Source organism: Talpa occidentalis, unplaced genomic scaffold (genome assembly GCF_014898055.3).
Source record: "Talpa occidentalis isolate TD23 unplaced genomic scaffold, MPIMG_talOcc4v2.1 talOcc4.5, whole genome shotgun sequence".
In the NCBI taxonomy this organism is placed as follows: Eukaryota; Metazoa; Chordata; class Mammalia; order Eulipotyphla; family Talpidae; genus Talpa; species Talpa occidentalis.
Genome location: NW_023604861.1, coordinates 1,446,357 through 1,455,537, shown reverse-complemented (window position 1 = coordinate 1,455,537; position 9,181 = coordinate 1,446,357). Strand labels below are relative to the sequence as shown.

Sequence of the window (9,181 nt, the reverse complement as noted above, 5' to 3'; positions counted from 1 at the left end):
CTCGCGTCCCTCCGCTCCGTCCCAAGCTGTCGCCTGCGCCTCCCAGGAAGGCCCGTCTCTTGGGCCTCCCTTCTCTGCTCACGGTGGAGAGCTGCTGCTTCGGGGAAGTCTGCAAGTTTGACGTGTCTCCAAGAGGATTGGCATCAAAGTTCAAGAAGAGAGCAGAGAGGCCTGCCGTGGAGAGGGGTTGGGGTGGGGAGCCCCGCACACGATGCTGGAGGGGGGGCCCCACAGGCGGAGATGACTATCGTTAGAATCACATAAATCAGACCTGAAAGAGACCTGTTAGTTGGTCCTGATCACCCCTGAAGGGGCCGGCGGAGGATGGGCCCCTCCGGAGCGCCGTCTACACCTCGTCTGTTCGTGTTTAACAGGCTCACAGGGCGCCTCCCCTCATTAGCCGCGTGGACGGGAGCTGGGCTGTGATTAAATAACCAGGGGTCTTTGATCTCGGCGGCTGGAGCTCTGAAACTCTAATCATGGTGGGAACGCGCACGCGCCTGTGCGGAGACCAGGGCCGGGGAATGGCGTTCACTCCCGGGCACACGTGACCTTCTCTGCACACGGCCCGGCACCCCCTCGCCCGCCCCCACGCCTACGGACATGGAGAATCAGGAGTCCTAGAATCAGGAGTCCAGGGAAAAGATCCGTCCTCCGAGGGAAGGTGGAGACCAGGAAGGTGACATTTGTGAATTCCTGACCTGGGATTCCTGAGAAAGCAGGAGAGGCGGGCTGGGAGGAGAGGGTCCGCCCCCCACACCCCAGGGCGGGCGCGTGGCCAAACGGAGCCTGTGGTTGGTGCGCAGGGGCCCTGAGATCGGGACCGAAGAGGCTGCTCGGTTCTCCCACGAGGCCTGGAGTTGGAGGACAGGGCAGGGCCAGGCAGACCCGCACACACTGCACGGGGGCCCGGCAGGGAGGCAGTGGCCCTGGGCTGACAGACTCCCCCAGGGGGGACCACCAGGTTTCCCCCAGGGGGCGATAGAATCGGGCTACCCCAGCACAGTGTGGGCTCAGGGCAGAGACACCCCTCTCCACCTGCCGCCGCCCTGGAGCAGGGTCAGCGCGGCCTCGTCCCGCCATGCCCCACGGCCTCCTGCAGTCCCTCCGGCTCCGGGCTCTGCCACCCCCTCCTCCTAACCCTAGATGCGCTCCCGGCTGCCCCCGACTTGAAGCGGCCAAGTCCGCGTGTTCCCAAGCTTGGCCTGGTTTTCATGCCTGGTTTTCATGATGGCCAAGCGCCATCTCCCCGGTGCTCCTCACGGTCCTCCAAGGCCCGCCAGGCCGCCCTCAGCTCTCACGTCTATCCGAGGTCGCGCTGGGCTCCGTGGCGTGTTTCTCTTGTGTACGCTGGCGTGCTCGCCTGCGTGTCCGCACCTCTGCACCCCTGCACACAAGCCCGTCTGGGCGTCCAGGCGTCTGGGTGTCTGCATGTCTGCACAGGTGGCCCCGGCCTGGGAGGGACTGACCCCCGATTCTGACTGGTGGGGAGTGGCATGACCAGGAGAAGCTGGGCTACCCTCCTCTCTGACGTCGGGCCGCAGCTCCGAGCAACGGTTTGGACTCATGACCTTCCCGCTAATGGAGGCTCCGTCCGGCCACAGCCCGGTCACGGTGGAGAAGCACCTGCTCCCCGCTTGCCCCATGTGCCGTGACTGGGCTGTGGCCTGGGGCCCTGCGAGCTCAGCACCGACAGTGGCGTCGCCTGCGCAGCAAGAAACCTGGCTCAGCATCGACTCCCGGCTGGCAGCATGGCCAGTGCAGCCGACATGGGGTCGCTGGGCAGTGAGCCGACTGCACGGGGTGCCTGCTCAGCCCCCCGGGAGTGGCCGGGGAGAGCCCCGAAGCACGCACCCCCCCGTGACCTATTCATTGAGAGTGAAATAAGCATTTTTTTTCAATGTAAGTATTTTTAAGTGATTAGGTTGTTAGCGTATAAATATATATTAGGATGCTTATTAAATACGAAGCATCAGTGCTTAGCAAACACACGCTGCCCGCCGTTCCGGGGGGCTGAGCGTGGGGGGAGGCCTCCGGGACGGAGGGGGCCATGAGCAGAGATCAGGAGGGTCTTCCTTAGAGACAGCTGCTGGTTAGAGACCTTGTTTGCAAACAACAGGCGCTGAATCCTGCTGGATTCAGTAAAATAAATGAGCTTACTGAGAAGCTCCACTTACTGGGAGCTCACAGTCACCGGAACAGTCGGAAACCCAGGCTTCCACCAAAACTTCCAGGAGCCACTTCCGACGGGAAGCCTTCCAGGACCCCTTGGGGACACTCGCAGCCTTTCTCTGCTGGAAGCGGAGTCCCCATAACCCGCCACAGGTCACGGGAGGACGGAGCGTTGTGTGGCCCGTGCTGGGGACACCCCGTGGGCAGAGCCCGTGAGGCTGGGTGGGCTCGGAGGCGAGACCAGGGCCGTGTGCTGAGGGTCTGCGGCGGCCGAGTGGCCTGCTTGGGCAGTGAGCTAAGCGTCCTGGGCTTTGGCTGCCCTGACCTAAGCATGCCAGGCACCTCCAAACAGGCATCCGTGGACAGACACACCACCGGCCTTCCTCACTCGCGTGCTCCTGCGCCTGCGTAGACAGACGCTTCGTCCCGGGAGGGCCTGGCTTGGGTGGGCTCGGGCACGTGGGGGCGCCAGGCTGCTCCTTCCTGCTCCCAGGGGCCTCAGTTTTCTGCTGTCGTTTCCCACATAGTTTTATCTATACCAGGTGATGCTGTAAACGACTAGAGGGGGTTTCCTTGTGTGGTGCACACTCAGTGGCCCTTTTTGACTTTGGGGGGAGGAGAAACATCTTACCTGTTGGATTGATTTTCTGCTGGTGTTTTGTGTTCAGATGGCCCTCGAAGGTGTCCCTCTGCCTACCTCTGGCCTCCACAGAAGAATCGAACATTGAAAGTCTTTTATTTTTTGTTTTAAAGATTTATTTATTTATGCATGCAAGCACTGGGGTGCAGACCAGAGGGGTGTGGGGGGTGGTGATTGGACTCCCCAGAGACAGAGTGGGGAACAGAACTGGCAGATCTACTGAAATCCACTGCTGAGGGGAGCAGCCGGGAGACAGGAGAGGTCTGCTGCACCATGTGGGTAGCTCCCTGGCCAGGGATCGAACTCTCCAGAGGCTGCGGACAGCTTCATAGGCTGCGTTTTAACCCCTTGTGCCATGAGGGAGGCCCCATTTGAAAGTCTTTTAATCTGTTTCCATCACTGTAGGGAGGTCCCATCACACCACAGACCCCCACACACACCAGGACACACAGATGCCACCGAGACACAGGAGGGTGGCTTGGGGCTCTGTTATAGGACAGGGAGAGGGGCAGCCCAAACCCCGCAAACCTGCCTATTCTATGTAGGGTTCTGCCATCCGCCGCATCAACACAAAACATAGGAGACTTGAATGGGAAGGAACTTTAATACAACTAGGAAACAATACAGGAAAGGCAAAGAGTCTAGTTTCTAAATCAAGCACCCAAAGTGACCCGTCCCCTCATGGGTAAAAGTCCATCCATATGGGGTCGGCCCAGAGCAAGGCCCCAAAGCCTGCCACAAGTCTAAAGCATCTTCCAGTGGGGACCCACAGAAAAGGGTCAGAAACAACCAGACAAGCCCCGAAGGAAAAGAGCAAAATCAACATCCAGATAAAAGCTGCCATGGTCGCCTCCCCACGGGTCTCACCCACATCTGTGTCACCCAGTCCACGACCAAAAGACAAGCACAGTTTCTTCACGTGTCTCTAGGCTCCATGCGCCTCCTCCAGGTCTCCTGGCTCCATCCTGCTTCCTTCCTCAGTCTCTTCTGCAGCTTCTCCTCTTCCTGCTCAGCTCCACCCTCCCTTGGGTGGGGCAGGGAACCTCCCCCTTTCCTGGGGAACCCCCTGTTACAGCTCCTTTCCATTCATTCCAACAGATGCTGCTAAGCCTCAGACAGGGGCCCCGTCTGCGTCCCCACCGCTGGCGTGTGCCGTGCGGCGTCACGTATCTCACCAGGACGCAGGACTCAGGGACAACGCAGGATGTGTCCCGACACCTGTGTCTCCTGCGATGGGCCTGTCTCCTCCTCCTCCTCGAGGTTGGGCGCGAGTCACTGCGGGATGACCTGGTCGCTGAAATTGCACGTCGCGGCCAACGTTCCAGGACTCGGGCACAGCCCCAAGGCTGCCGTGCGGCCAGTGTCCAGTAGCAGGGAGCCACGGCGCCCTTCAGCGCACCGCCCCATCGCGGAGCCCGAGCGCGTGTCCAGTCCTCTCTCAGGGTCTCCATCGCTGCGACGAGGGGAGGCCTGGGCAGGCCTTGGGCAGGTGGGATGTGCTGGGAAAGACGTTCTGACGTGAAGCTGGTAGGTGGACGCAGACCCTGCCGTCACTGCCCCCCTCCTGACCACTCACTGCCCCCAGCCTCACTCACCCACTGCCACCCCTCGTTGTAGGGGAGCCCACCCTGGGCCGTGGGCCCTGGCTCGTGTCCACGCGTCAGTCCTTGCCAACCTGACAGGCTCCTCTCCAGGGCCGCGTCATGGGGAGGGAGCGGGTCGGGGCGCCCCCTCCGCGGTGTCCACGGAAACTGCCCGCTCAGGTCCTTTGAGTAACAAGCTTGGGGGAGGGGCAGGTAGTTCCTGCCACTTTTATGAAATTAAAGCCACGAGCCCCGTGATTTACGCCAGGAACACGTCGCTGATGTTTCTGGCGTCTGTGGCAGCTGCTTGCAATGAATTGTAGCGTCTCCATTCTGAACTCACGTCTTTCCCTGCCAGTGTGTGATTCCGCCCTGCTCCCTCTTCCTGCCATGTTAAAATAAAGGGCAGCGGAGTCCTGAATTCACCTGCTTGCCGGCCTCGCGGGCCGCCGGCGTCCCCACGCGCTGCGTCCAGGAGGCTGGGCCTCTGCTGCCCACCACAGAGGCTGCCGAGGCGCCTGCTCACGTGGCTGCATTCCAGCCCATGTGCCGGCCGGGGGTTCCCTGGCAGCTGACCCCCGGGACTGACCCTGCCCTGCGGGCCCTGAGCCCTAACTCGGCGCCCGCACCTCTGCGTCTGGCTACCCTCGGCCCCCGGCCGCCTGCTCCGGGCGGCGGGACTTGCCGGGCCGGGCCGGGCCTGCACCAGGGCGGCAGGAGCACAGTGTCCCGGCGCCTCTCCCGGCCAGCGCACCCTCGCCTAGGGCCCCTGCAGAGGTGGCCGCCTCCTGGGCACAGGCTTTTCTGGATGAATTCTTAACTAGCCTCGCGGGCCCCGGGGGCCCTGGCGGGTGACGCTGTAACAGCCCGCGGAGAGGCGCCCGCGGGAGCAGTGACGGGCCAGCTTCCCGGGCACCACGTGTTCTGCGGAGCGTTCCAGAGGCACAGGACATGTCCTCCCAGCCTATTTTTAGAAGCAAAAGGATAATACATGAAAATACCTGTTTCGTTTTCTTTCCAGGAAGAGAATGGCACATTTTTTCCGTGGAGCTGCCACTCTCTGTGTTCCTGGAGACGACTCGGGGCTGTGGCCCGCGTGCTGGGGGGCAGAAGGGGGGGTAAGGGGGGGACCGTTGACGATGGCCACACGTCAAGATCAGCAGCGAGACTCCCCCGGGAAAGGAGGGACTGTCTTGTCAGACACACGAACTGCAAGGCCAGAGACGCCTTCCATTTTGCAAACTGTTTTTACTGGAGAAAACCATTATTTCCTTGCGCCGAGCTGACGGCAGAGGCTCACCCGGCCAGGGGTCCCGCGACACTTTACACAAGAAAGCCACAAAAGGGGCTCCTGCCGCCTCCACTGTGCAGCGGGAAGGCACGAGCCAGGCGGACACGGCAGTGGCAGGCAGGTGGCTCCGCCCGTGGGCGCCCGTCCCTGCGCTGCCAGGCACAGTCCTGCACCCTTTTCTCCCCGAAGACAGAACTATTTCCTGCTCAGAGAGGCATTGTTTGACTTTTTAAAAAATCTCTTAACTGCCTGGCTGAGTGAAAGACAGTTGGAGTCTCGTATCTGCTCGGCCACGGCGAGGGGAACGGCTGGAAGCCAGGACTTGGAGAAAGGAGCCTCGGCGTGGGGCTGGCTGACCCATTTCCTCGTGTGTTCTGTTCGTTTTTGGATTCATGTCTGAGTGGGTGCGGACATTTCTCACCTGTTTACGATACTCTGTTGTTCTTCACTAGGGCTGAAGTGATTTGCCACACATGAGGCCATTTCAACTGGAAAAAGCCATAGCAGGTAGTTCCTGGGGCTCGGGGTGTCTTCATGGGGGCGTCATTCCCCTTTCTACGCTGCCGTGATGATCTATTCAGAGAAAGCACTCAGTGTCCACTTGAAACATAGGGGGCTCTCCATCAACCATCAGCTGGCGACAGTGGGACAAGCACTAGGAGCTGGCAGAGACGGCCTGCACGTGCCCCAAAGTAAGACAGAGGGAGCTGCATGCACCCCATTTATTCCATGAGAAACCCCTCTTGTTTCTGAACAAGCCATCACAAAAATCATGTTTCAGTGCTTACAGTGTGTGAAGTGGAGTGGAAGTTTCAATTGCTTAGAAAAATGAAAGAAACTCAGTTCAGGCTCAACATGGACACGTCCACGCAAGGCCCACTCGTGGCTATCGCCTCGCAGTGAATCCTTGACATCGCAGAGGTTAGAGTCCAACTTGCCCTTTCCAAGGCGACAGGACGCAGGACAACACTCTCTCAGTCCGAGTGAGCTGTGACCTCCTCTCGGGGAGGGAACTGCGGGACAGAGCAAAGTTCTCGAACCCACACGGGGCACGGGGAACTACGCAAATAATGCGTGGGAAGCGGAGAACCGTTGACCAGTGAGTGACCAGGTGTTTTGTGCTAACGTTATTGTAAGCGCCAGGCAAGCACAGGACGAGGGTCTGGCCACATGATCCCGGGAAAATATTTCCTAAAATATTAAATTCATTGAAATTAGATTTGACGTCCCTCTGTCTATTGTCCTCGGCCTGCAAAGCCTTGTCACCCATGCTGCCCCCTGGGGTCACTCAGGAGTTCAGGCCAGGCTCCTCCTCCAGGCAGCTCTGCTTCAGGACCCCCAGTGCTTGCCCTTCCTTGCTCCTTCTACAGGTGTCAGGGGTTAAGAATGCCCCACACGCCCCTCCGGCCCCTTCCACACCCACTGCTGCCCTGGAGGCAGCAGTCCTCTTATCCAGGAGGCCCGAGCATCCAGGAGGCCCAAGCAGATGCCCTTTTGCCCCCTGAGCTCATCACAAGCCCCCCGCACCTGAGCAGAGATGAACCGTTGATTGGGTCCTAGACTGCAATACGTCCCAAACATGAATGATCGAGTGTTCAAGGAGTACAATTTTATCATGTCCAATAAATGCACAATAATTAAGCCAATAAACAATTGTCCAATAAAGAACCTTTAATTAGTAGATTCTGGGAACTTGGAAACATGACATGACTTGTTGAGAGGAAAATAGGTCTGGTTGCCACTGGCATGGGGTGATTTGAGCCCAGCGCCTGGCATAGCACTGGGGGGGACATGGCGAGGGGCTTCCTCCCAGCGGCAGAGCGCCAGGTCCCCTGGGCGCCACATGCACGCGGAAGGAGAACAGCCCGGGGAGGGCCCTCCGGGCCCCGTGGCAGTGACAAATGGCTTGAGCACAGGTCAGGGAGACAACGATGCGGGAGCTCCCCCTGCACTTCTCGAGTAAGTGAGCAGCTGAGTGAAAAGCCAGGGTGCTAAAGCCCTAGCAAAGGCTCCCTCCGAGGAGGCCCCCGCACCGCTGACACTCGCCCGACACCGCAGGCCCCGCAGAGCCCAGCGCAGGCCTCGGAAACCTGAAAACCGTCTAACGGGGATAAAAGGGCGCAGGTCTTACTGCAAAGGAATTTGCATTTCTTTGATTCCAAGGAAGATGGACTTTTTCATTTTACTATTTATATTCTATTGTGAATTTCTATTCATATCCTGGACTCTTTCATGCATTGTGGTCTTTACAATATTATTGCCTCTCTGAGCAATTTTACTTATTACAGGTTTTCACCATTATCTGGTTTATTTGATACAAATGGGAGGTGACAGCTATTCCCTATTATTTTTTAAATTCCTGTTGCTTTTCATCTTTTAAATGAACAGCATTCTTATTCCAAAAAGTCTTTCAACCACTTCTTCCATCGTTTGTTGTAGCGCGTGACCGTTCTTCAATCTTTTTTTAAAGATTTTTTTAAATTTATTTTATGCACACAAGAGCTGGGGACAGGCCAGAGATGCAGGAGGTGAGAGGATTCCCCAGAGACAGAGCGGGGAGCAGAACAGGCAGACTGACTGAAACACTGCTGAGGGGAGCAGCGGGAGACAGGAGAGGTCTGCTGCGCCGTGTGGGTTGCTCCCTGGCCAGGGATCGAACTCGTGCTGCAGTGGCTGCGAACAGCTTCATAGCGCTGAGACTTCACCCCTGCACCTCCAGGGAGAACCAACCCATCATTTCATTTCTTATCTGGAAACCTTTCTCAAAGTGGTGAAAAACACTTTTTAACTTTTTTCCTGTTCTTTCATAAATTCTTGGGATTTTTTTTTTTTAGCTTTCAGCCAAAGTTTATGTTGACATATGACATATAGTATGTGTTTAAATAATGTTCTCTCTCAGGCTACATAATAACTTAGAAGAAGTATCCAGTTGCAGATATACAGTTAGTCCAGCTCATGCTGAGTCATTCTCACAGCGCCTGCAGGCACTGGGTGCTGCCTGTGTGAGGACCCCGAGAGGCCGGCCGGGAGGGTGCCTGCCCTGGGGAGGGGGTGGACAGCAGGGGCGTGAACACTCCTGTGCCTCGATTTTCCTTTTGCAAGGCTGCAGGCATCCTTTAAATCAGGTCTCTACAGCCCAGCTAGCAAGTGCACATGGACTGGCGTGGACGACACGGAGTTTCCTCGCCCACCAGAGCTCAGCCTCCTGAATGGTGCCCAGGGAGGACGTCAGTCACCGGCGGCGTGACTTACCGGGAAGAAATGAGCTGCTTCCCAAGAATGCCCCTCTCTTGCCCGCTGGTGACTGCCTATCCCGCACCCACAGGTCTTCAGTGGTTGTGCGGTCACCGGGAGGGTCTGCATCACAGCACCGGCCCAAACACGCAGATCGGCCTTGGAGTGCCCCACCCAGCTGGTGAGACCTGCCTCCCCAGCCCGGGCCCACCTCCAGCCCGGCCGTCCTGCGTCTCTCTCACTCTCCCGCCTCTCAGCCGT

General features: G+C 58.3%; 1 long non-coding RNA gene across 1 annotated transcript; it reads left to right on the top strand.

Moving 5' to 3' along the window:
- The first annotated feature begins 594 nt into the window (after positions 1-594).
- Positions 595-5,497, top strand: LOC129146929 (uncharacterized). Its single transcript, XR_008554312.1, has 3 exons — positions 595-679; positions 3,911-4,339; positions 5,417-5,497. It is a non-coding gene; the product is annotated as an uncharacterized LOC129146929 (long non-coding RNA).
- The last annotated feature ends 3,684 nt before the right edge of the window (positions 5,498-9,181 follow it).